Source organism: Chlorocebus sabaeus, chromosome 9, assembly GCF_047675955.1.
Source record: "Chlorocebus sabaeus isolate Y175 chromosome 9, mChlSab1.0.hap1, whole genome shotgun sequence".
In the NCBI taxonomy this organism is placed as follows: Eukaryota; Metazoa; Chordata; class Mammalia; order Primates; family Cercopithecidae; genus Chlorocebus; species Chlorocebus sabaeus.
Window position 1 is genome coordinate 103815140 of NC_132912.1, and position 26259 is coordinate 103841398.

At 51.2% G+C, this 26259-nt stretch overlaps 1 long non-coding RNA gene across 1 annotated transcript in view; it reads right to left on the reverse strand.

Annotated features, from left to right (window-relative positions):
- Window positions 1–5666: 5666 nt before the first annotated feature.
- The window catches only part of LOC119627964 (uncharacterized), a 44254-nt gene continuing 23661 nt past the window's right edge, over window positions 5667–26259 (reverse strand). The window contains exon 3 of the long non-coding RNA XR_012094120.1: window positions 5667–7072. This is a non-coding gene — a long non-coding RNA (uncharacterized lncRNA). The remainder of the gene's footprint in view (window positions 7073–26259) is intronic.

Below are 26259 nucleotides of genomic sequence, written 5' to 3' on the forward strand. Positions count from 1 at the left end.
TAACCTACCTTGAATTTGGGACCTGGAGCCAGGTCCTGCCACTGAATGGGCAGTTATAATGTAACTGGGAGCCTGGCTAGAAACCTTGTTTTCCCACTTACTAGCTAGGGAATCTTTGGTGAGCCACTTTCTTTGTTTTGTTTTGTTTTTTATTTTATTGAGATGGAGTCTCCCTCTGTCGTCTAGGCTGGAGTACAGTGGTGAGATCTCAGCTCATTACAACCCCCGCCTCCTGGGTTCACATGATTCTCCTGCCTCAGCCTTGCAAGTAGCTGGGACTACAGGCATGAGCCACCACACCTGGCTAATTTTTGTATTTTTAGTAGAGACATGGTTTCACCATGTTGGCCAGGCTGGTCTCGAACTCTTGAACTCAAGCTATCTGCCTGCCTTAGCCTCCCAAAATGCTGGCACTACAGGCGTGAGCCACCACACCTGTCCTGTTTTGTTTTTTAGACAGAGTCTTGCTCTGTCACCCAGGCAGGAGTGCAGTGGTGTAATCATAGTTCACTGCAGCAGCCTTGAACTTCTGGGCTCAAGTGATCCTCCCATCTCAGCCTCCCAGGTAGTTAGGACTTCAGACACGTGTCACCACGCCTGGCTCATTAAACAAAAATTAGGGGAGCCAAGCATGTTAGCTCATGCCTGTATTCCCAGTGTTTTGTGAGGCAGAGGAGGGAGGACTGCTTGAAGCCAGGAGTTTGAGACTATCCTGGACAACATAGCAAGACCCCATCTCTAAAAAAAAAAAAATTAAAAATTAGCTTGCTGCAGTGGTGTGCACCTCTCATCTACTCAAGATTGCTTGAGCCTGAGAGTTTGAGGCTGCAGTGAGCTGTGATTGCACCACTGCACTCCAGCCTGGGTGACAGAGCAAGACCCTGTCTCTGAAAAAATAAATAAATTTTATAAAATACATACCAAATTTTATTTCAAGGAACTGGTTAATACAATTGTGTGGGTTGGCTAAGTGAGTCTGATATCTGTAGGGCAAGCAGTCAGGAAGGAAAGATCAGGAACAAGCTGGAACCCCCTGGGCACTAGCAAAGCTGCTGTCCACAGGTAGTCGGGATGGGAGAACCTAGCAAAGGGAGAACAATTCTACATCCAGCTGCTTTTTGGAGCATCCTTCATCAGGGAGAGCCCTGACTCTTTACAGACTCATCTGACTAGGTCAGGCCCATGGAGGATAACCTCCCTCATTTAGAGTACATCCTCAAAGCCCCTTTACAGCAGGACCTAGATTAGTGTTTACTGAGTACCTGGAGAAGGTGTGTGGAAGCTGCAAAATGCCTGCTGCCTCCCTTCTGTTCTTCTCAGAGCTTAGCCTAGCCTAGTTGACACACACACACACACACACACACACACACACACACACACAAAAGTGCCACAGGAGAAACATAATTGTTATGACAAATAATAGAAGGCTGGGCATGGTGCCTCATGCCTGTAATCCCAGCACTTTGGGAGGTTGAGGAGGGCAGATCACATGAGGCCAGGAGTTTTAGACCAGCCTGATCAACATGGCAAAACCTCGTCTCTACTAAAAATACAGAAATTAACCAGGTGTGGTGGCGCACATCTGTACTCTCAGCTACTCAGAAGACTGAGGCAGGAGAATCGCTTGAACCTGGGAGGTGGAGGTTGCAGTGAGCCAAGATCTAGCCACTGCACTCCAGCCTGGGTGAACCTATCTAACAGGATTCTACCCATTGAGAAGCTGGGGCACCTACTCCTTAGCAAAGGGAGGCTAAGGAGATCTCATCCTGGGTTTCCCGTGATCAGAAATAAGTGTGTCTCTATGGGACTCCTGGGGCTTGTGGACATGGAGTAGGATGGGGAGAACCTCAGGATTAACCAGCACTTTTGGGGGTCCCCTGCTCTGGCTTTTTGGGGCCACCAGAGCCAGAGCTATAGCGGCAGTTGATGGGAATAGCCCTCAGTGACCAGTGGGGCTTCAGCAGGTAATTACCCGGCAAAAGCTGGGAACTGACAGGGTAATTATTAGCTTCTAATTGCAGGGCAAACCCAGGCCGGGATCCTTCTCTCCAAAGCAGAGGGCATTAGTATTTGCATAGCAATTAATTACTTTGGGAGCTACGGAATTTAATTACCCACTAGTACACAGGAGCCAATAATTAAATTACTCTCAGAAACAGGGTATTTATTTCCCAGTTAGTATGAGCAGGTAGCTCCTACCTTGGGGAGTGTGCCTAGGTGGTGACCCCTGAACTGATGGTTGGTCCTTGGCCTGAGCAGGCACAGAGTGGTGACCTTGGTGCCCAGCAGGGAGTGCCTGCACTGTGATGCAGATGGACACCCAAGCATACACGGATACAGGCCCTTGTAGGGCACACAGACACATGACACCATGTGCTAGCCACGACTCACGGACTGGTGCTTGGATGTACAGTAACTCATTGTAAGTGCGGCGCACACACCCAGCGAGAATTACACACACGGTGAGGAACAGGCAAAGAGGGCAAAGAAGGAGAATTTTGGCTCTATCATTTTGCCACTATTGTTTTGCCTGACTTGCATCAAAATGTATTTGTGGTACCATGTACTTTGGTCAACAGGCTGTGGTTCTGAGCCCATCTGGAATCCATTTTCATCCCTGATGCCTCTCAAAATGGGGTTTGGGTTGGAAGGGCCTCAGGACAGAGCAGAGGCTAGGGAGGGACTGGCACTGTCTATTTTGAGCATCGCTTGATTTCTTTGTTTTTTGAGACAGAGTCTCACTTTATTGCCCAGGCTGGAGTGCAGTTGTGCAATCTTGGCTCACTGCAACTTCCACCTCCCTAATTCAAGCAATTCTCATGCCTCAGCCTCCCGAGTAGCTAGGATTACAGGCACCCACCCACCACACACAGCTAATTTTTTCTTTTTTTTGGTAGAGATAGGGTTTCACCATGTTAGCCAGGCTGGTCTCGAACTCCTGACCTCAAGTGATCCTCCCGCCTTGGCCTCCCAACGTGGTGGGATTATAGGTGTGAGCCACCATGCCTGGCCACATAACTTGCTTTTTTAAAATCTGGAAAGTTTAATGTTTTTGCATCAAAATGGCCATGCCAAAAGGTCATATATGCCTGAGAGACAGGAGCTGATAGAAGACCCTGAGGTCTGGAGGAATCTAGATACTTCCAAATAGAAAGAGGCCCTTTGAAACAGAGCTGTGTTTGGTCCAGCCCTTACTCTCCCTCTTCGTAGAAAACAGGGTCCTGGAGGGAGGCATGAAGGGATGCGGTGTGTCTGGGTTAGCTTGCCCAGTGTCAGGACCTCCAGTCCTGAAGGAGAAAGCCCAGAGCTGGGTGGTGTCTGCCAGGTCTGCTCTCCCTGAATTCCACTCCTCACCTTGTTATTGCTTCCCATTGGCTGCCTGGGGGCAGGGGTTGGAGGTAGCTGAGGCAATGTGGTTTTCACCTCTATCTACTTAGAGAGTGTGGGAAGTCCCTGGCCCTGGGGCTGGGGATGCTAGTGTTAGAGGCAGCCTTGCTGCTTGGTGAGTTGCCCATTCCTCTGGGCTGGTGGGCCCAGGTCTTTGTGCACTGCCCCCAAAAAGGAAGGGCGGAAGAATGAGGCCCACTTCCCTTGTTCTCCACTCCCTTCATCTCAGGCAGGTCAAGTGGGCACTGGTTATTCTGCGGTTGTCTTCCTCCCTCCCTTTCCCCGGGTGACTATGGAGCCCCTGGCACGTTCAGGTCCAGAGCCAGGCCACTGCACAGCCCCACTACCCCATCCCAACTGACGTCAGCTCCCAGCCCCTGACCCCTTGGAATTCCCCTCCAAAACCTAGAGCTGAGTCCCTGCCACCACCTTTCCAACTTGGCCTCAGGCCCTCCCCAGGTGGGATCCTGTAGATGCTTCTAATGAAGTTCTCTCTGACTCTGTTTGGGGCACCCACCACCCGAGGAAAGGAGCAGCGGCCGCCCCGGCCCAGGCTGCTGACAGCAGCAATCCATCTCCATCACAGTAATGGCGTCCCCATTAATCGGCCATAAACTAATAAAGCAAGCACTTTCCACCCCTCACCCCCCGGCAACTTCATTAAGTCTTTAGTACATTAATATGTCTTACTTAGTGTCAGCCAAGCCTCTTTCTCTGTTTGGGGTGGAGCATGCTGGGGTGGGCACCTCGCCCAGTGGGTAGGGGCACATGACCCCTCTCCTGGTCTGGGTAGGGGGCTGCTGACTCAGGGCAACCCACTCCCCCTCTCCCTCCTTCCCCTCCACCCACTGTCCCCTTGAGGACCTTGAAAGGCTGCAGAGAAGAGGAAGAGAGAGAGGAACAGGAAACTGTGGAGCAGGAGAGACGAGGAAACGGGAGAGGAAAAGGAAGGAGGAAGACAGGATGAGCTGGGGGGGAAAGGGGGAAGCTGGGAGGAAGGGGGAGACTGAATGGGGGAGGAGCTGTGCACCTCCAAATTAAATTTGCGATTCAGGCATCAGATGGGCCGACAGCCAGAGATTAATTCAACTGATCGAGTTATAAAGAGCGGGAGGCCTGGGTAATCAATCTTGCAGCTGTCAGGCCGACAGGCAGGAGTATTAACCTGGCGAGACGGCACGTACCCAAGACTTTTTCATTTCATTCACCCCAACCACGTCCCTGACCACCTCTGGTCTGTCTCTCCAAGTAATAATAATTGCGGCTGTTAACGATGACAGAGACAGGACGAGGGGACGATGGGGACAGGCCCCTGCGGCAGGGTTTCCCCTCCTGGAGCTCCCACCCACTGCTCCGTCTGACCACTCCCAGAAGGTAGAGCAAGGACCAGCTCGTGGAGCTCTGAGAGGCGGGGAAATTGAGGCAGGAATTCCAAAAAGACCTTCAGACAGGGTAGAAGTGGGGCTGGAAAGGTACTTTGGGATAAACGGCAGTGTCCTAGATCCCTCTCACCTCTCAGGAAAATAATTGTCCCTAAGTCAACCAGCTTGGCCCCAACACGTTCAGCTGTGGCCAGGGAAGCTGGGATCAGGAAGGTGAGATGGATTCCCTCCTCTGGGCTATTTTGCCTCAGCCACAGACCTGAGCTCTGTGTGGCTTGGGTGGGGGTCCCATCCTGGGCACAGGCTCCTGGACTGGGGCTGCTGTTCTTCCTGGGCAGCCTTCTCTCCTCCTCTCTCTCTTCCCGCCTGACAGCATCAGAACACACCTAGATGGGTGGGGGTCTCCCTGCAGAGACTTGTGGACACACCACCCTTTGAGTAGAGAAGGTGTGGCGATGGGGGTGCCACCTGGAAGTTGACACCTCTCTCAGCTCTGGCTAATTTTCACATCCTTCAAATTCTGATATCTCTTTCTCCCTCCTTGCTCCAGGGAAAGGAAGGGAGAGGACAAGAGAGGGAGAGAGAGGCAAATAGGTAAGAAGATGTGCTGGGGCACCTTTAGGGTCTGCTGGGAGTGAGCCAGGGCCTCGTCAGTCCTCTGAAATTGTTATGCCAGGGTGAGCTGCTGGTAGTGGGGGCCTTGGAGGGCTGATGTGAGGAACTGTGAGTTCTTTCTTCCTTGCTCAGTGAGAACCAGGCACAGGGTTCATGGAAGGGGCTATGGCCCCTGTGATGCCCTCACAATGTTTCCTATTATCATTGTCATTATTACAATCAGGGACCACTCCATCGCTACAGACAGCAATGCTGCAACAGTGACTCGTGCCAGAGACTGGCTAAAGGTTTTCTATACATTACTACTTTAATGTTCGCCAAGAGCCCTATGAAGCAAGTTCTATGTTCAGCCCCATTTTATAGATGAAAACCTGAGGTTCAAAGAGGTTGGGAGACTCGCTCAAGCTCTCACAGCCAGGAAACAGCAAAGCCAATACTGGGCCCCTAGCCAGAGCCTCAGCTCAGCATGGGCTAACTTTCCCCCAAGGCCCCCAAATCTCACTGTCCCCTCTGAACCCTGCCTCCACCAAGGTTCCTCAGTGTTCTCTGTAGGCAGATTTGGGATTTCTCCAACTGAGGTGACCTGGGCGCCAGATCCCTCTGGGTTTGAGAAGGGTGGGGAGGGCGATGCTCCTGTTTGTTTAGAGGGTGGGGCGGGGGACCTGGTGTCAGAGAACACTTATCCAGGGCAAAGGGAAGAGTGGGGGCCCCACTCGAGGAGGCTCCTCAGTGCTCTGCACTCAAGTAACCCCTGGGAGTAGGCTCTGCCACCTCCCCAAGCCCCATGGCCTCTTGGGAAAGGACAGAGTGCTGACTTGCCCATGCCCCCCGCCTTCCCCAGGGATGGAGCAATTGGAGGGGTGCCATGCTGGGTGTGTGTTGGAGTGGGAGTGGATCCTGACTTAGAAGGGCCTAGAGGAAAAGTTCTCCCTGTCACCTCCTGACCCTAGCTGGGGCTAGGCTGGAGGGGGACTGGGGACATGGGTCTGTCTGAGGCGCCAGGAGCCGGAGGCTGGAGCTAAGCCAGCCTCTCTCCCAGGCTCCCTAGGACCCATTTCAAGTGGTTGCTTCCAGGATGACGCAGCCCTGGGGAGGGGAAGCAGGAACAAGGAGCCTGTTTCCAAGCAAAGGTTCAAGGGTCTCCTTTCCTGGGCTCCCTCCCTCTTGCTCAGGGCAGCCACTAATTCTGCCCTGTCAGTCATGGTGTTTCTTCCTTATCTGGGACCAAAGCCAGTGGAGGGGCCTAAGTCCCTGGAGGTTTGGTGTATGCCCCTCCTGTCCCATCTTGAGGTGGTTCTTGTGCTTGAGTGAGGATAGATGGAGACCCCTAGTACAAGGAACCAGAATCCTCAAGTCTTAACGTTTTGATCAGTGGGGTTGCTGGGAGAGTTAACATATCATGGCTCTTCTCTTCTCCCGCCCCATCCCGTTCCATGGAGCCTACTCATTCCTGCAAGATCCTGCATCAGGGGCCTCTTGCAGCATTAGAGATTGGAGTGTTCTCTGGTTTCTAGTACTCTCAACCCATCAAGGTGGATGTGGATTAAGATCCCGAGGGCTGTCTTGTCATGATCACCACGATTGTCCCTCGCGCCTTCTCTGTGCCTTAATTCTCCATCTGTAGGTAATGGAGAGAATGCTCTCTGTGATCTCTGCCTCCTCTGCCTTAGGATGGGGCAAGGGGGTTGCTGAGGAAAAAGAGGAGAGATCTTTTCAGGTAAATCACATAGAACACCTGTTTCTAAACCTGTTCATCCTTCTATGCCTCAGTTTCTGTGTCCGTAAATTGGGATAAATCACACCTACTTCCTTGGGTTGCTGTGATGCCCAACTGAGATGGCAGAGAGGGCCTAGCTCTGTGTCTGGCACATTGTGGTGCTGAATAAATATTTGAAACAATCAGCCAGAGCGGGGAAGTGCCTGGGGTGTGGTGAGGGTGTGGGCTTCAGGGGAGAGGCTCTCCTTCCTCGCCCTCAGTCTTCTTACCCTCAGTCTTCTCGCCTCCCAGCTCTCTGATCCCTCACTGTGACAAGCCCAGGCAGAGGCCCTCAACATGAGCACCCCAGCTCTGAAGATTGCTTGGACAAGACTGGAGAACGCTGGTGCACTGGATAGGACTGCGTTCAAGGGATGTGTGTCTCCATATCCTTGATTTGAGACAGGGGCTATTTGGATATCAGCCAGGCTTTGTGTATATGTGAGTGTGTGTGTCTGCGTGTGCGCATGCCTGCACGTGTGTGGATGTGTGTGTGGGTGAGTGGGCTCAATGGCTGGCACCAAAATACTTGCCGATTAATCTTTGTCTTCTGAGCACCCAGCCCTGGTCCCCGGGAAGCTCTGGGGCCTGAGCTGGTATCCAGTGGGCCTGAGGGGGCAGAATCAGGCCCAGGAAGATGGATTTCCCCGTCCCCTCAGCCCCCACCCAGCAGTGAAGCAGGGAAGGCTGCTTCATTTTGTTTAATGGGATACTGGGAGGGGGACAGTAGTCATGGGGCATTAACTGCTAATTGGGTCCATAATAAAGTTAATAAAGCTCTTATGGTCTTTGCCATTAAGTGTAATTAAGGGGGTGCTCCGTGGTGAGGAGGGGGATGTTGGCGGGGAATGGGTACTGGGCTCTCACTGGCAGGAGTAGTGATGGGGAAGCTGGCAGCCATGCCAAGGCCAGGAGCTGCACTGACTTCTGGAGCCACCCATCCCTGGCTGGGCTCCCGAGCAGCTCCTCTGGGGATTGGAGGTGGTGAGGTGGACAGGAAGGGAAAGGGTTTACTCTGTGCTGTTCATAGAAGTCCAGGGGGAAAACCATTAACTTCAGCCCCAGTGCCCACACCCTTGAAGCGGCTCAGAACATGGAAGAAATGTCATCTTCAAGGAGAGTTGGCACGGACAAACTCTGAGTTTTAGGGCATGGCTTGGCTTGTGTGTGCTGAATGATTGGGGAAGTTGCATAACCTCTCTCAGCCTCAGTTTCCCCTTCTGTAACATGAGGATAAAAACAGCATGGTTAGGAGGGTTCCACAGCTATGTAGTGGGAGGCAGCTAGGTGAGTGCTGTCATGCTGTTATTCTTTTTGTGAGCTCTTGTTTATTTTATTTTGTAATCATACAAGAATGCTTGATGAAGCCTTCTTGTATATACAGAAGTACAGAGTGACCCTCTCATCTCTCTGTCATCGATGTGGTTGTTATTTTTTCCAGAGTTTTGGGATATATTTATATAATATATATGTACATGCAGAAACACATCGTTTTCTTTTTTTTTTCTTTTTTCTTTTCTTTTCTTTTTCTTTTTGTTTTTGAGACAGGGTATCACTCCGTCACCTAGGGTGGTGTGCAGTGGCATGATTATGGCTTACAGTAGTCTCAAACTCCAGGGCTCAGGCAATCCTCCCACCTTAGCCTCCCTAGTAGATGGGAGCATGTACCATGAAACCCAGCTAACTTTTACATTTTTTGTAGAGATGGGGGTCTCCCTATGTAGCTCAGGATGGTGTCAAACTCCCCGGCTCAAGCAAGCCTTCTGCCTCGGGCTCCCAAAGTGCTGGGATTACAGGTATGAGCCACTGTGCTCAGCTCACATTGTTTTCTTGAATAGCTGCATGATATTCCATCATATGGCTAAGTTTTAATCATGTTGCTTGTGTCCTAGATGGAAACCTAGACAGTTTCTAGTCCTTAGCTCTTACAGTACTGCAAAAATACCCTTGATATATTTATCTGAGCACAAGTGCAGGACATATATAGACAAATTCTTTGACTATATTGGTATTGTTGGGTCAAATGACATGTTCATTGAACATTTTTGATAGATATTGCCAGACTGCACATGAAGATGATTGCACTGTCTACCCCCAGTGTCAAACCGGCAGAGGGGCTGCCTCCCAGGTGCTCAGCTCAGCCACCTCAGTTGCACTCAGACACACTCCTAGGCAGCTCTGGGGATGGGGGAGTCCCAAGGAGAGCACGCAGGACAGGGAGGGCAGCTTCCCCTGGGAGGGGTGGGACAGGAGGGACAGGACCCAGCTCTCCCCTCTAAGCCTGAGAAAGCCACCGGGTAAACTCGGTTGTCAGAAGGGAGGGAAGGTTTCAGTCAGGGTCAGGGGTTAATGCGATGGAGCTACTGGGACATGCTGTGCAAACAAAACAAGTTGGGGGAGGGGAGGGGCCGGCCCTCTGGCCACAGGGAGGGAGATGGGCCAGTCAGCCTGCACTTGGCTTTTCCCTGGGTAGCTGCCATTGTGGGCACAGGTTCTGGGCTGCTGAGGACCTTGTGGCCAGGCTGCTGGGTTCTAAGGCCAAGGGTGCAGCATTCTCCTTCTGAAGGCCACCCCAGCCCAGAGCTGGCACGGTAGGCCTGCTGAGCTGCCCTGCCCACCTCCAGGGCCCCTCCACAGGTAATCCCCCTGGAGCCCTGTCTGGGAGGCTTTGGGCGGTATTAGAGGTGAGCCGGGTGGCGGGCCCTGGAGCCAGGCCCAGCTTTTAGAGCATTCCTGGGCATTAGGCTCCCTGTCCCAGCCCAGCCTTGCCTTCACCCCACGGAGCCCCAGGGGCTTCTCTGCCTCAGCTGCTGCTGGCCTAATTACAGGTGTCCATGTCAGGGTCAGCAGTGGAGTTAATTCGGGGCTTGTCTTGGGGTGGCCGAGCTTCATTAATGGAGTCCCAAAGAGTCTAGGGATGAGCCAGGCAAACAGGGGATTAGGGGCTGAGGAAGACTGCTGGGGGGGAAGGCTGGCTAGACACGGCTATGAGCTGGGCCCCAGGGAGGGGGTCAGCTTCAGGCCTGTGTGTTCACCCACCCGCCCACACAGGCACTCACGAGACCCAGCAATGCTCAGACACGCAGACACACAGCCACGGGCCAGACACTTGCCAGAGACACATATGGACTCTCATACACAGGCTCACACACAGAGACACACATCATTGGACTTAGAAATGCTCCCTGAGAAGTCTTGGGGTGTGCAAGGGGAGTGGGGGAGATGAACCAGAGACTTCCCTCTTCAGCCAGAAACTCTGGTCTGCCCCTGCCAGTCCCCTCCTGTGCCCTCTCGCACCCTGGCCAGGGCAATGAGCTTCCCTTCTACCTTTCCTTCAGCATCTCCTCCCACCGTGAACTGGAATTCCAAAGCACTGTTCTGTGGGTAGAATGACAGAGCCGACTCCCAGTCAGGATGCAGGGAGGCGGGGGCAGTTCCTCCATACCCCTCAGTCCAGCCTGGCCTAGAGGGTCCCTGAGCCCAGCTGTCAGCCCACCTCCCCCACACCAACCCTGTGCCTCATGACAGCTCTGGGGTTCTGTGGGGAGGCAGAGCCATACTGCACAGAGGTCACCAAAGAGAAGGAGGACGAGAAAGAGAAGAAAGGAGCTGACAGGAGCCAGGGTTGGGGGGGCTGGGCAGGGGGAAATCACTTAACCCCAAAGCCGCCACTAGTCTTTGGAGCCCCTGCACTGATGGGGGCCAGCTGGAGCTGGCTGAGGACAAGGGGCCCAAGTGTGGGAATCGAGGGAGGAGGCCTCCCCAGGCTTCCTGGGTCAGCTGGGAGGAGAGACCCTGGAGCCTTCTTCCCCAGCCCGCCCTCCTGCCGCCATCCCTCCCTAGAGTGTGGAGACAGGCTCCGGCTCCCTGGCTCTGTTACTGATGGGGGAATTTTTCCAGCACTGACCTCACCCCCACCCCACCCCACCCCAGGCTGGCTGGCTGATGTTCCTGCACTCCTAGCAGCGTGGCTATGGCAGTACAGGGCAGGCAGGGGATTCAGAAACCCAACACTTGACTCTGGAAGAGTCAGGTTTTCCCAAGGATGCCTCCTTCCACCTGTGCCCACTTCCCAAGGCACCTCCTTGACTAATATTTAGAAGTGACCCCAGGGATAAAGTGACTCCCATTACAGAAACAGCCACTGCTCCATCCCACTAACTTCACCTGCTCATCAGTAAAGGTGCCCACGGGCCAGGCTGCCACCTGTCATCACCTCAGTCTTGGTCCTAGGCATCAAGCCTTCCCTTCCTGGGCCCCCAGTGTCCCCCATGCCATCCCAGGACCCCCCACACACTCCAGGCCCATAATTGAATATAAAGGCCCAGAAGCTAGTGCAAACAGCAGCATTAATCACCAGCAACCTGGCAGCCTTCTGCCATAGATCTTTTCCACACGTAGAATAGCTCGTGTTAATCACTGCCGCTGATTTATTGTCTTCTCCGCCTTGTACATAAATTATTCACTATGGCTGGGCTGTGAAGGAATCCTGTAATGAGGGCTTCCATCCTCCCATCTCCAAGGTGGATTCTCAGACCTCTAGGTCCACCTAGCTGTGTTCACTGGTGGGTCAAGGCATGGAGCCACAGGCATGGGATTGAGGGGATGATAGGGAGTGGGGACTCTCATGCAAGAATATCTGTCCCCCCAGGAGCATATATAGGAGCTCTTCAGCTTCAGGAAACAGGGCTGCGGACTCGCCTCTCCAGCTCAGGACAGGAGAGACAGGGCAGAATGGGGCAGGGGGAGGCTGCTGGGTGGCCCCAGGGCTTCCTAAGGCTCGGGAGAGTAAAGCCTTCCAGCCTTTACCTGGAAGTTCCTGCTCACCACCTGAGAGACTCTCCTGCCAATCAAGGCCAACTCTTGCGAGCTCCCCATCACCGGAAGCAGGATGTGGGCGTGTCCACGGGGCAGAAGACCTGCCTCTCCCAGCTCCCTGTCCTACCCTGGGGTCTGTGCTGCTCTCTGGCCACACCTCCGAGATGGCCTCAGCCTCAGGAAAAGGTGGTGGCAGTAGTTATGGCAATAGCCACCAGATGGCAGCCCTGATACCCAGGACAGTAGCTCAGGGAGGCGGGAGGCTGCATTTGGGTAAGGAAATGCCTTGGGAATCCGCCAGCGGAGGGTGATGGGGAGTGGGTGGAGAAGGGGTCTTGCTGACAGGGAGAGCTCTTAGCCTCAGGGGGACCAAAGTACAGGACCCATTTCACACATCGAACCATGCATGGTGACATCCTCAAATGGGACGGTCTCAGGAGAGGAAATTGGGGTCAAGGTGTATGTGGGCAAGTGGGACCCCAGAGGGTGTGGGTGCAGCCAGATGGACTTCCCTGGCCCTGGCCCAACTTCCCCTGCAGCCTGCCTTTCAGGCTATCCTTCCCAGGCTCCCATCCATCGCATCCCGACCCCTCTCTCTTGGCTGGGGCACTCTCAGAGGCAGCCAAGACAGGAGCTACTGTGTACTGTGGTCAGCTGGGGGCCAGCAAGCCCAGCCCTCAGGATCTGGCTCACTGCACACATGCAGCACTGTGAGTTGCTTAGACCCAGTCCATCAAGAACACCCGTTCCCGCACAGACCCACTCTCTCCTCCCACTCCTGTATGTAGAGTGGAGAGCTGCTCAGAGACACAAATAGGTCCTAAGATTCAGGAGACTTGTGGCTGCAACACTGGGCTTACCAGAGGGCCCCTCCAGCCCAACATCTCCAAGCCCCTCACCGCCCCCACACCTACTACCCACACAACTTACATCACCTACTGAGGCAGGGCAGAGCCTGCACTGGGATGGTATAGAGGATGCAGAGTACTGCCTTGTCACCCAGCCAGTGAGCTGCTTCCAGCAAAGATGTGGGGCTCCAGTCCTTTAAATACCTTGAGCCTAGAGGGCAAAGCTGGCAGAACAAGGCTCTGAAGGCCTTCTTTTGCCCCAGCTGCCTAGATGGGAGTCCTAGGAAAACATCTGGAACTCCGTGTCTCCTTGGCAGTTCTTGCCTTTTACAGTCCTTACTGTAAATCCCTGCCCTAAGCTCTCTGGAGATATCTGCTGGGATTCTGGAGTGCCCCTCCCAGACCCCAACAGGTCCTCTGGGTTCTGATGGGAACTCCCAAACCCAGGCAGGGCCCTATCTCCTGAAGGCAAGGTCAAGACATTCCCATCAGTGAAGACCAGTGCTTCCCCAAGTGCAAATCTTATGCCTACTTCAGACCAACTGAGCTGGAAACTGTGGGGAAGGGGTCCAGATAACTGAATTGTTACCAAGCTTCCTAAAGCCTGAGAACCTCTGTACAAGACGCTTCCTTAGAGCCAGGCTCATGCCCCTCATTAGACCTGAAGCTTCCTGAGGACAGCCCCAGACCAGGATGGGTGAGTGGTGGGGTTTTTCTAGTTGGCCTCTGAGTATTGACTTCCCTGCCATCACCGCCCTGGAAGTGGGCACACCGTTGGCCTCCTCACTGTCCTGCCTGGTTCCCTTCCCTTCCCGCCAGCCCTCTGGCCCTTCCCAGCCAGCTTGCCTGGCTTCCTGGACCTGCTGTCTTCATGTCTGTCTTCACATCTGTTCCAAGGCTGCCCCAGCCCCGCTTGTTTATCCTTCAGGGGGTCCAAGTAGGTGTTTCAACTTCAATTATGCTCTGACCACAGCCACCACAGATACCAAAACAAACGTCCTGGGCGTCAGAAGTGGTGGAGGCTCAGACAGGCTGGTGCCAGGGGGCCTGATAAAGGGGGGCCTGCTTGGGCTTGGAGGTGATGAGAGCTGCTCCTACTGATAGGGCCCTGGGGAGCAGGGGCTCGTGGATAACTGGCCTCCTCAGGTAGGCCCAGGCCACAGAGGGGACAGTGTCTTGGTCTCAGTACCTCTCCCTCCATCTCCCAGCTTCCCTGCAGTCTCATCTAACAGAAGCCTTTTTTTTTTTCTTTTAAAGTGGGGGTGTGCCTTGTAAAAGCCTTGCTTCTCCCCAGCTGCTGGCTAAGTCTGGCCTCACCTCCAGAGGACAAAGATCTTGACTCCTCAACCCAGGCAGGCCTATTGAGATCTTTTTAAATCCCCTCTCAGACCTGTGGTCAGTGTCTGAGGACGGTAGTAGAAGTTGGGGATCCTGGACCCAGCTCTGTTGGATTGTCCCTGTGACTTGGAGTGTGGTCTTTGTACACATTGTGCTTTGGTCTCCCCTCTCTAGGTCAATTAGCAGCAAACGTTTCCCAGTCTGATTGCCCACAAGGGAGAAAAATTCAAACCTTCCAGGCTCCCTGGAGTCCCTAGAGAATACAATAAGGTGTCTTAGGGAGCAATGGGAAGCAGGACACAGTGCCTGCTAATGAGTGGGCCCTGATTTCTGTCTGGAGCTTCAGAGGATGGAATGCCAGGCATCCATGACTAGAGAGGGGCCCCAGCTCCCACTGGCCTCTGCGGCAGGAACCAGGAGACACAGCAGAGGCCATGCTCAGCAGCCCCTCCAGCTGCGCTTCTCCTTAGTGGGAAGGAGCCCTCTCTGAATTCTCACCCAGTACCTGCTTTTGGCCCTACCCTTGCCTTCTGCTTTTCCCAAACGGCCACCTCAGCTCATCTGCCCATTGGCTGATCTCTGCAATGATCACATCTGGGAACATCTTTAATAATAATGATAACAGGGCCAGCCATGATGGCTCACACCTACAACCCCAGCACTTTGGGAGGCCGAAGCGGGTGGATCACTTGAGTCCAGGAGTTCGAGACCAGCCTGGCCAACATGGTGAAACCCCATCTGTACTAAAAATACAAAAATTAGCCAGGTGTGGTGGCAGGCACCTGTAATCCCAGCTACTCAGGAGGCTGAAGCAGGAGAATCACTTGAACCTGAGAGGCGGAGGTTGCAGTAAGCTGAGATGGTGCCACTGCATTCCAGCCTGGGTGACAGAGCAAGACTCCATCTCAAAAAATAAAATAAAATAAAAATAATGACAATAGGGCCAGGGGCGGTAACTCATGTCTGTAATCCCAGTACTTCATGAGGCTGAGGGGGGAGGATCACTTGAGCCCAGGTGGTTGAAGCTGCAGTGAGCTATGATTGTGCCATGGCACTCCAGCCTGGACATCAGAATGAGACCTTGTCTCTAATTTTATATATATATATATAAAATTATCATTATATATATAAAATTATCATTATATATATAATCATTATATATCATTACATGTATTATCATATTATATATAATATTATCATTATATATCATTATATATACTATCATTATATATTATATATATTAATAATAATTAATAGCAAGGAAAACAAAACAGCTCCCATTTATTGAACACTTTCCATGTGATATGCCGGATGCTTTTGCAATTTGATCTTTCTCTCTGTCCTACAAGGCAGACAGATATAACAGCCCCACTTTATAGATGAGGGAGATGAGAGGTTAAGTAAATTTTCCAAAGCTGCACCACTAGCAAGTGGCAGAACTGGATTCAAACCCAATTAGTTCTGACTTCTGAGTCCAAGGTTTTTGCTCCAGGCTTCGGATGTGCTATAGAGAGGAGGGTTTACTTGGTGTTGGCTCCATCAGCCCCTTGAAAGCTCAGGGTCATGGCTTCTGTAGGGGGCTCTCTTTCTTTAGTTCTGATACTCAGGGTTGAAGAGACCTTTGGGCCGCTCCCCAAGAGTCCTGCTGGAGACCCAGTCTCAGTCCCAAATGAACCTGGACATCTATCAGCTTCCTGTCCACACAGCAGAGGGCAAACTTTCTTAGAGCTCAGCTCTGGCTCTGCTGCAGGGTGTGAGTTGGTGGGGCTCTGGTTCTCTGAGCTCTCGAGGAGGGTCTGGATGAGGGTGGGGTTTCTATTCTGATCTCTGTTCTGGTTCCTCTTACTCATTCAATCCTGGCTGCTGCCCAAACACAGGCAGCCTTTGCCCTGGGGCTGGAGCCACAATGTGGCAGGTGGAGGGATGGGAGGTGGACTGTTGGAACCAGACATCTGCTTCCCATCCCCACCATGCACACGCACACACTCAGTGAGGAAGGGGCAGGGTATGTGAGCTCTGGAAGGAGGGAGGGCCACCAGGGGCTCATTAGGGTGAATATGGACACATTTGTGTCTTTGTGAGTGTGCACGCTGGAGATTAGGAGTGTGCTCGTCTGTGGCTGTGTGTGGGTGTGTGCCCGTGAGGTGGGGGCTGGGCTGGGTGTAAGACTGCGAACATGAGTCTTTGAAAGAATGAGTATGACAGAGCAATGCACTAGTGTGACCACATGGGGTGTGACTGCTTACAAGTGTATGATTTTGTGAGGGCACAAACACTGGTGGGAAAGGCAGTTGCTGTCTCTTAGAGGAAAATCCCAGAACTCCAGCGGCCAACATCTACTCTGCTATTGACCAGCTCTGTGGCTTTGAGCACGTGACCTCTTTGAGTCTACATGTCTCTACCTGCAAATGGGAAGAAACTGCCTCACAGGGTAATCATGAGGACCAGGTGCAGGTGTGGGTGGAGCACTTTGTCATCTGTCAAATGTAAGTCCCTGGGAAGGTCAATAAGCAATCTCCATCCTCTGCCTCTCTTCCCCAGTGGCCCCCGCACAACATGCTCAGGCCCCAGCCAAGTGCCAAGCTGGGGTGGGTGGTGTCCCAGAGCCGCAGGCTACACGGCCAGAGGTCCAGGCTCAGGAGGACTGGTTAGGGATGGGGAGAGTGAGCAGGTGTGGTGCCACACCTGTCTACTCCAGCTTCACATGTTTGACCCAAGGCTGCCCCGCCCCACTGGCACCAGCCCATCGGCACTCATTATTCTCCTCTGGATCTGAAGAGATTCTCCTCCATCTCACCCCAGCCCATTGGCACTCATTATTCTCCTCTGGATCTGAAGAGATTCTCCTCCATCTCACTCCAGCCCAGCATGCTGTGGCTTCTGCCACCTCCTCCCTCTGGGGAAGTGAAGGCCCCCCGGGTAGGAGGCTCTCATGCCAGGTTCCCCTTCTGACCTTCTGAAGGCTGTTCCCCACTAAGATCCCAGGGTCTTCAGTCATGTTTCACTTCCATTCCCAGCCTCCCTTGAGCTTCTCTAATGATTCTGAGGCACCTAATCCATTTGGAAATCATCTACTTGGCACAGTGGTTCTCAACTATGGCTGCACATCAGACAGGAATCACCTGGGAAAGATTTGAAAGATCCTGATGCTGAGGCTGCCCCCAGACCAGAATCTCCGGGTTGGTACTCAGGCATTAATATAGGTTTAGGCAGGGCATGGTGGGTCATGCCTATAATCCCAACACTTTGGGAGGACAAGGCAGGAGGACTCCTTGAGACCAGGAGTTCAAGACCAGCCTGGGCAACATGGCGAGACTGCCTCTCTACCTAAAAAAAGAAAAAAAGAAAAAAAAAAAAATAGTTGGGCGTGGTGGTGCATACCAGCAGTCCTAGCTACCTGGAAGGTTGAGGCAGGAGATTACTTGAGCCCAAGAGTTCGAGGTTACAGTGAGCTATAATCATGCCACTGCACTCCAGACAGTCTCTAAAAAAGAAAATAAAATAACAAAATAAAATAAATATAGGTTTAAAGCTCTCCCAAGTGATTCTAATGTGCAACCAAGCTTAAGAACCCGTGCTAATGTTTCCCAAGCATCCTTGCTGAGAAGAATCATTTGGGACGCTTGTTAAATACACAGCTTCCCAGGATCCCTCCCCTGGAAATTCTCATTTGGTGAGTCTAAGATGGGGCCCTGTAATTTGCATTTTTAATAAATACCACAGATGATTCTAATTATTAGGGAATTTTGAAGCTACTAGCCTAGAGCTGTGTTTCTCAAACTTTAATGCACATCCAAATCGCCAGGGGATCTTGTTAAAATGCAGACTTCGGTTCAATAGTTCTGGGGTGAAAGCCCAAGGAGCTATAGAAGTTCTGGCCAATCAGAGCATAAATTAAGAGATAGTGAATGATGAGATGAGACCAGAGAAGAAAGCAGGGACCTTATAAACTGTGGCAAGGAGCTCATGATCCCATGGCAATGAGGAGCCACCGGAGGGTTTTAAACAGAGTGAAATCTTGTTCAGATACATATTTTAGAAAGATATATTCTTGTGGCCATGTTGGAGATGATGGATCATGCATCAGAGGATCAGACACCAGCCAGGAGGCTGTTGCCACATTTCAGGTGAAAAGTGGTGGCCTGGGCTAATGAGGTGGGAGCAGGAGGAGAGAAGTTAGTAGTCTTGTGGAAGACTCAGTGATCAGTTGGGCAGAGGCTGAGGGGGAGGATGAGGGAGACTCCAGAGTGACCCCTGAGCTGGCTACTGACTTGGCAACTGGTGAAGAGGGATACCCATCTTGGTTGGCTCTGAAACTTCCTTCCACATCTACTGACTCTGTGATCTGATCATTGTTTGGCTTAGCTTCATGTGGGACCAGGGTGGGAGAGAGGCTACAGGAAGCTGCCTGGAATGCGTTATGGAACTGGTGCCTTGGAGAGCCCCTCTCCTTGGCTTTGAGTGACTCTGGAGGCTCCCTGTCAGCAGTTGCCAAGGCTAAGAGGCTGCTTAGGGGATTCGGTCTTCTGAATACCTTGGCTCTCCATTTATTTCCTCTCTGGCTCCCTTCCGGAGAAGGAAACCCAGATGAAGAGAAATCTGCATCCAAATGGCACCCTTGCTCTTGGATCCCATCTGGTGACTCTCCTTGTAAACCCTAAGTGCCCCCAAAGACCTCCCCCAGGCCATTTCTCCTGACATCTCTGCTTGGCACACTAGCCCCATCCTGCCCTTGACCACAGCCCCCTCCCCACATTGAGCTCTGTCTACCCATTCCCAGGACACTTGGCCTATTCTCCTGTTTGGGGACCTCATTTCTCCGTTTCGGGAGCTAAATGTTGGCTCAGCATCTCCTAACCCAGTAACTGCTTTGCAGTTCCCAGGCTGCTCTGTCACATCTCTCTCTGGTATAGCTCTTTCTATGGTGCAAGTGTGCAGTAAGACTGAGATTCAAATCATACTCACTAGGTTGGGATGGCCATTCTGTAATCAATTGCCATCATCTTCAGCATCCGGTGAGAGCTAATTGTATGTTGGGCACCAAACAAAGGACTTTATATGTATAATCTCAGTGTATGTATGTTCACCACATCTCCAAGAGATAGATTCTCCTATTATTCTCTCTTTTTTTTTTGGACAGAGTCTTACTCTGTTGCCCAGGCTGGAGTGCTGTGGTGTGATCTCAGCTCACTCGCAACCTCCGCCTCCCAGGCTCAAGCCATTCTCCTGCTCAGCCTCCTGAGAAGCTGGGATTACAGGCATGCATCACTACCGCCTGGCTAATTTTTGCATTTTTAGTAGAGATGGGGCTTCGCTACGTTGGCCAGGATGATCTCAAACTCCTGACCTCAAATGATCCACCTGCCCCAACCTCCCAAAGTGCTGGGATTATAGGCGTGAGCCACCATGCCTGGCCAAGTTCTCCTATTCTTATTTTACAGATGAAGAAATAGGCAAAGACATTAAATAACTTGCCCAAGGTCACTAGGCTAGGAATTGGGACTGGAGCCTGGTGCATCTTCACCACTGAACCGCACTGCCTCTCATAGTCCTCGTCACCAACCAAGGCTCAGTTAAGTCCTCTGCATAGGATCAGCCTCACTGGATTCTTCCCAAAGCAAATGTCAGGCCAGGGCTAAGGCTCATACCCAGAAAGCTGAGCAGATGGTAACTCCAGGGGGATTTTGCCACAGTGGAGTCAGGTATCGGAGGTCAAAAGGACAGCAGTTGAGTCTTGCTCTGCCTCTTGTTATCTGAGTGAACGTGGCCACGTCCGACCTCTCTGAACTTCAGTTTCCTCATCTGTGACATGGGGATGGCAGCAGAAGCTACCTCTCAGAGGTTATGAGGAACAAATGAGGAAATGTGCAAGGCAGGATTGTATCAACTGCAAAGAGCTGCCTGATGTAAGTGACTATTAGTGCCAGTAGTCACTCAATATTTATCATGAATTACTAGGACCGAATCCAGGTGCTGTGAGTACAGCCAGGAGCCAGCCCCCGGACCTGGACTTGTCCCTAAGATGACAAATTGCAAGTCAAACAAGAATACAGTCACCTTGCCACTCTCCGCCTTCCATAGGCCTTTTGTGATCTTTCTGAAGCTATGACTTGGGCCCTGGCCATCTTTCCTTACCTGTGTAAACTGAAGGTCTCTAGCCCTCTAACAGTCTAGACAGCCCCCAATTTTAACATTCCTGGGGTGGAATGGAAGGCAGGTCCTTGTGACATTTGCTAAAGCAGAATTGCTGCTGAAAAGGGGCCTCTTTCTTCATGCAATGAATAAAAATCTTAGTGCCTCGTGTTTGTGTATGGCAAATCTCACTACTGAAACTTCTGTTAATTCATTTATTCAAACAAACCACATTTATTTAAATTTATTTTAAATTTCAAAAGTAAACTAAAAATGCATTCTTGTTGTAAGAAATACAGATGAAATACTCCTTCTAATTCCAGAATCATCTGCAGAGGTCACTGCTCTGGTCAATTCACTGTGTATCCTTCTAGATCATTTCCTATGAATTTGCCTACATGTACATATTATACAAAAAGAAACATACGATTTTTTTGTTGGGTTTTTACATTTATACCTGAGTATTTTTGTTTTTCTGCAATTTGCTTTTCCAGTGAGTGGTGGCTTACACTTGTCATCCAAGCACTTTGGGAGGCCGAGGCAGATGGATCATGATGTCCAGAGTTTGAGACCAGCCTGGCCAACACAGTGAAATGCTGTCTCTACTAAAAATACAAAAATTAGCTGGGCATGGTGGCGGGCGCCTGTAATCGTAGCTACTCGGAAGGCTGAGGTAGGAGAATCACTTGAACCTGGGAGGTAGAGGTTGCAGTGAGCCGAGATCGTGCCACTGCACTCCAGCCTGGACAACAGAACTAGACTCCATCTCAAAAAAAAAAAAGAAAAAAAACCTCTCTATATATGTCTACCTCATTATTTTTAATTGCTTCATATGAAATATTCAATAGATGGGGTGCCACTGTTTATTCACCCATTCCCACCAGTGAATTGTTAGGTTGCTTCTGATTTTTCATTGTTCCGAATATTGCTTAGTGAACTCTCTGGTATGTGGTTTTGTGGGCGGACATGGCTATTTTGTTAGGATAATGGATATCTAGAAATAGAGTTGGTCAAATGAAGCTGGGTACTGTTAATTTTAATAGAAACTGCCAAAATACCTATCAAGAAGACTGAACCAATTCAGGGCACTTCCAAGACAGGATGAGAAGACCAACTTACGTACACTCTCTCCCATGCTGGGTATTGTCAATAGGTTGAATTTTTGCTAATCTAATGGATGAAGCTAAAACAAATCTTACGTTTATTTTAATTTGCAGTTCTCAAATTATGATTGCATTTCTCTCATGTTGAGCATATTTTCCTAAGTTCATTGGATATTTTGTATTTTTATTTCTGTAAATTGCCTGTTCATTTACTTTGCCCATTTTATTTTTATTTTTATCCTTGGAGACAAAGTCTCACTCTGTCATGCATGCTGGAATGCAGTGGGTGATCTAGGCTCACTGCAACCTCCGCCTCCCAAGTTCAAGAGCTTCTCCTGCCTCAGCCTCCCAAGTAGCTTGGGTTAAAGGTGTCCGCCACCATGCCCGGCTAATTTTTGTATTTTTAGTAGATACAGGGTTTTACCATGTTGGCCAGGCTGGTCTTGAACTCCTGACCTCAGGTGATTCACCTGCCTCAGACTCCCAAAGTGCTGGGATTACAGGGGTGAGCCACCATGCCCCCTTGCCTATTTAAAAAACTGGGGTTTCAAAAATATTTTTCTTATTAATGTGTTGGAAATTCTTAATTCTAGTTATTAATATGTGTTGTATTTTGGCTGAGTGCAGTGACTCATGCTTGTAATCCTAGCACTTTGGGAGGCTGAGGCAGGAGGATTGCTTGAGGCCAGGAGTTTGAGACCAGCCTGGGCAACATGCAAGACTCCTATCTTTACAAAATATAAAATAAAAAATTTAGCCAGGCACGTTGGAATGTGTGCCTGTAGTCCCAGCTACTCTGGAGACTGAGGTGGGAGGATTGCTTGAGCCCAGGAGTTCAAGGCTGCAGTGAGCTATGATCTTGCCACTGACCTCCAACCTGGGTGACAGACCAAACACACACACACACACACACACACACACACACACACACACACACAATTTTATTTTAATTTACTTTTTTTTTCTTTAGAGATGGTGTCTCCTCCTCTTGCCCAGGCCAGAGTACAGTGGCATGATCATGATTCACTGCAGCCTTGACCTCCTGGGCTCAAGCAATCCTCCCACATCACCCTCCCGAGTAGCTGGGACTACAGGCATGCCACAATGCCCAGTTTACTTGTTGTATTTTAGCTGTTTGTCTTTCAATGTCCTTTACCATCTTCTATGATACAGCAGTTTCAAATTTAGATGTAAATATTTTGTCAATATTTTCCTTTATGGCTTTGGTAGTTACTGCCTTATTTTAAATCGCCATCTTTAGCCTGAAATTATTTAATTTTAACTCACATTTTATCTTAACATTTTTAGAGTCAACTCTTAATTTCCTCTGGAATCTACGTTGTGAATAGTGTGAGATAGAAATAACCCTTTCGTGAAGTTTGGAGGGCCTCCCTGTCACCGTGGGTATCTGGACTATGAGTCTGATTTACTAATATCAAAGCACATCATTAGTGTTTTCATAATTTAGAAGCAAGAGGATGCAAAGCAACAGTGGGCATCGGGTGAGGTGAAGGAAGGGTGCGGCAGAGTGGGAGGGATGGGAGAGGACCCCTCGCAGGACTCGGCTGACTGGAGATATGAAAATGTCTCCCTGCAAAGAGAATGGCAGGTGGCCCCCAGGGATCCTGGGGGGCCATCTCCACATGCCCCTGGTGTACAAAACATCTTTCCAGTACACCCTGTGTCACATCATATAAATGATCTGTTTCCTTAGCAAGCAACCTCCTCCCAACTACAATGTCAGCTGGAGGGCCAGGTGTGGTAGCTCATGCCTGTAATCCCAGCAGTTTGGGAGGCTGAGGCGGGCAGATCACCTGAGGCCAGGAGTTCGAGACCAGCCTGGCCAATATGGTGAAACTCCGTCTCTACTAAAAATACAAAAAAATTAGATGGGCGTGGTGGCGCACACCTGTAGTCCCAGCTATTCGAGAGGCTGAGGCAGGAGAATCACTTGAACCCAGGAAGTGGAAGTTACAGTGAGCCGAGATCATGCCATTGCGCTCCAGCCTGGGCAATAAGAGCAAAACTCCATCTCAAAAATAAAATAAAATAAAATAAAATAAAATAAAATAAAATAAAATAAAATGTCAGCTGGGGGACAGGGACTGTGTCCTCCTCATTTTTGTTTGTCTCCCTTGCACCAACACAGAGCCAGCACCCCCGGTTGAATGCGTATACACCTTCCTGTGCTGGGCACATGCCCACACTTCTGTGTGCTCAGGCTGGTGTGTGTGGGGTGTCTCTGGGTGAACATGGGCATGACAAGTGTTGGGAGTGCACATCGACACAGCCCATGTGCTTGTGTCTCAGTGTGGCCGTGTGCATGAAGCTAGCACACCTGAGCCTGTGGGCATGGGAATACACATGTGTCTGCCTTTCTTTCCTCTCCAGTTTTCTGCCCTCTACTTCCTTGGGTCAGAAAAAGCAGGAACTTTTTCTCTTGGCAGGAGGAATATTTAGTAACGGGGACAAAGTGAGGACACTGCAATCCTTGTAGTTTCTCCTGGGAAAGCCTCTTTCTTTCTGAGGCCTCTGCTCGCCTTCTTTGCTCTCTTCTCCCCTCCTTTTTCTATTGCACATCTCTTTGCTTCCCCCCTTCGGGAGGAAGCTCATCTGAGCTCAGCCTTTGCTGACAAAGCCATTTGGGCCCATTAGTTGCCTCCTAATGAGTGACTGCCTTCTCGGCCCCTCCCCCCACTGCAACTGGGAGGGAGGGATCAATTAGCTGCTGCCGTAAACACACACACACACACACAAACACACACACACACCCTTACACATGTATTTCTGCTTCCACATATATGTGTACACGTCACATACTATATATGATCATAAATACACTCATAGCAAATACAAATACATCTTCTCTTCTTGACCAGTAATATCTCCTAGGGTTCCCTACTCTGCTTCTTGCTCTGTTCACCAAGAAGAACAACCATGGCCAACCCCACAATCCCCAGCTCAAACCCAGATTCCCATGATTCCAAATGAAGTTCAGCTCTGTTTTACAGGCAGCCAAATTGAAGCTCAGAGCAGGCAGGTGACTTGTCCAAAATCCTTCAGTCAGAAGCCAAGCAACAAGGCATAACCCTATGCCATCTGATGCCCAGTGCAGTGCTACTGCAGCCAAGAGAGAAACGGGGTGTCCCACGCAGGCCCATCCTGATCATAACAGAGCTGTGGGACTTTGAAGGTAGCACGTCTAGGTTAAGGTGTGCAGACATGATCCTGAAGGTGATGGGGACTGGAGAGGCTCTGCCATGTACCAAGGAGGGAGAGGGTGGGCTTTCAGGGAGGACTGCCTTGTCCCCTGGGTTGGCCTGGCCTGGAAATTGTGGAGAGAGGGGTCCAATCTCAGTCCCCCTCTGGCTTCTGCAAGTCTCACCATGGCTGTCTCTCCCTCCACTGAGTACTGACCTCAGGAATCCCCAATTCCTGGCAAGCTCACTCTTGGCCAGAGTACCCTGTTCCAAAGAGTGTCCTCTGGGGGAAGATAGGTTCCATCCTGGCCCTGGCCCTGGCCCTGGCCTGTCCTCCAGATTCCACACTAGGATGGGAGGTGTGAGGACTGGGTCCAGGCCTGAGGCATGTAAGACCCAGCAAGTCCTGCCTGACCAGCCTAGGCCACCTGGGTCAAAATGCCGTGGCACCACTGTGGCCAGCCGCTTGGAGACACTCATAACAAATACACATACATCCTCAGCAGCTGGGGTTATGGCTGCGTCTTAGCAATTTATGTCTCCTAAGGTCCCAACCCTGCCAGGGACCTAGGCCCTGAATGAAAGAGCTGAGGATGGGTCTGAGGGGCCCTTGGGCCCTTGGGGAAACTTACCCAGGAGGGGTCACGGTAGGGGCAGGGGCTTCCAGAGCCTCCTTTCACCCCAGAAGCTGGAAATGATACTCTCCTTGCCCCCACTCAGTCCCTCTCCCAGAGGCGGGTGTTGTGGGAGGGCTGCAGTTCTTGTCTACAGGCCCCTTTTCTCCCTGGTAGCACCAGACCCCACCTCCTCTCCCCATCCTGAGTCCCTGGCTGGGAGGTACTGTGGAGACCGAGGCCTGTCACCTGCCACTCTCCGTAGCCCTCGAGGCCTCAGTGAAGTCTGCCGGGGGCTCGAGGGGGCATCCTGGGAGCCCATCGCTTGGCTGATCTGGGTCTCAGTCAAGTCCCCAGGCCTGCTCCCTGGCCTCCCCCTCAGCAGGGCTCAGCTCAGCAAGTACTCCCCTAGATTAAGTTTCCAAAGGAAATGTCCTTTTCCAGCACAGCCCTCGCCCTATCCTGAAAGGCTCAGAGCAGCAGAGTCTTGGCTCTGGGGGTGCTGAGCCATTAGGTGCCAGCAGGGTATGGAGGAGGCAATGGGCCCTGGGGCAAGGGCAGGAGGGCACACAGGCTCCAGGTCAGGGAGACTTGGGTTGAAATCCTAACTTCCACTTAGTACCTGAGTGACCTTGGAGAGCTATGCCACTTTTTTCCTAGACAGCTTGTTAAAATGCAGTACTGGGCTGGCGTAGTGGCTCACGCCTGTATTCCCAGAACTTTGGGAGGCTGAGGCAGGAGGATCACTTGAGGTCAGGAGTTCAAGACCAGACTGGTCAACATGATGAAACCCCATCTCTACTAAAAGTACAAAAATTAGCCAGGTGTGGTGGCACATGCCTGTAATCCCAGCTACTCGGGAGGCTGAGGCAGGAGAATCGCTTGAACCCTGGAGGCGGAGGTTGCAGTGAGCCGAGATGGCGCCACTGCACTCCAGCCTGTGGATGGAGCGAGACTCTGTCTCAAATAAAAAAAAAAATAATAAAATGAAACGCAGTACCCCACTTTTGAGAGATTTCTTTCTTTCTTCTTCTTCTTCTTTTTTTTTTTCTTTGAGACAGAGTCT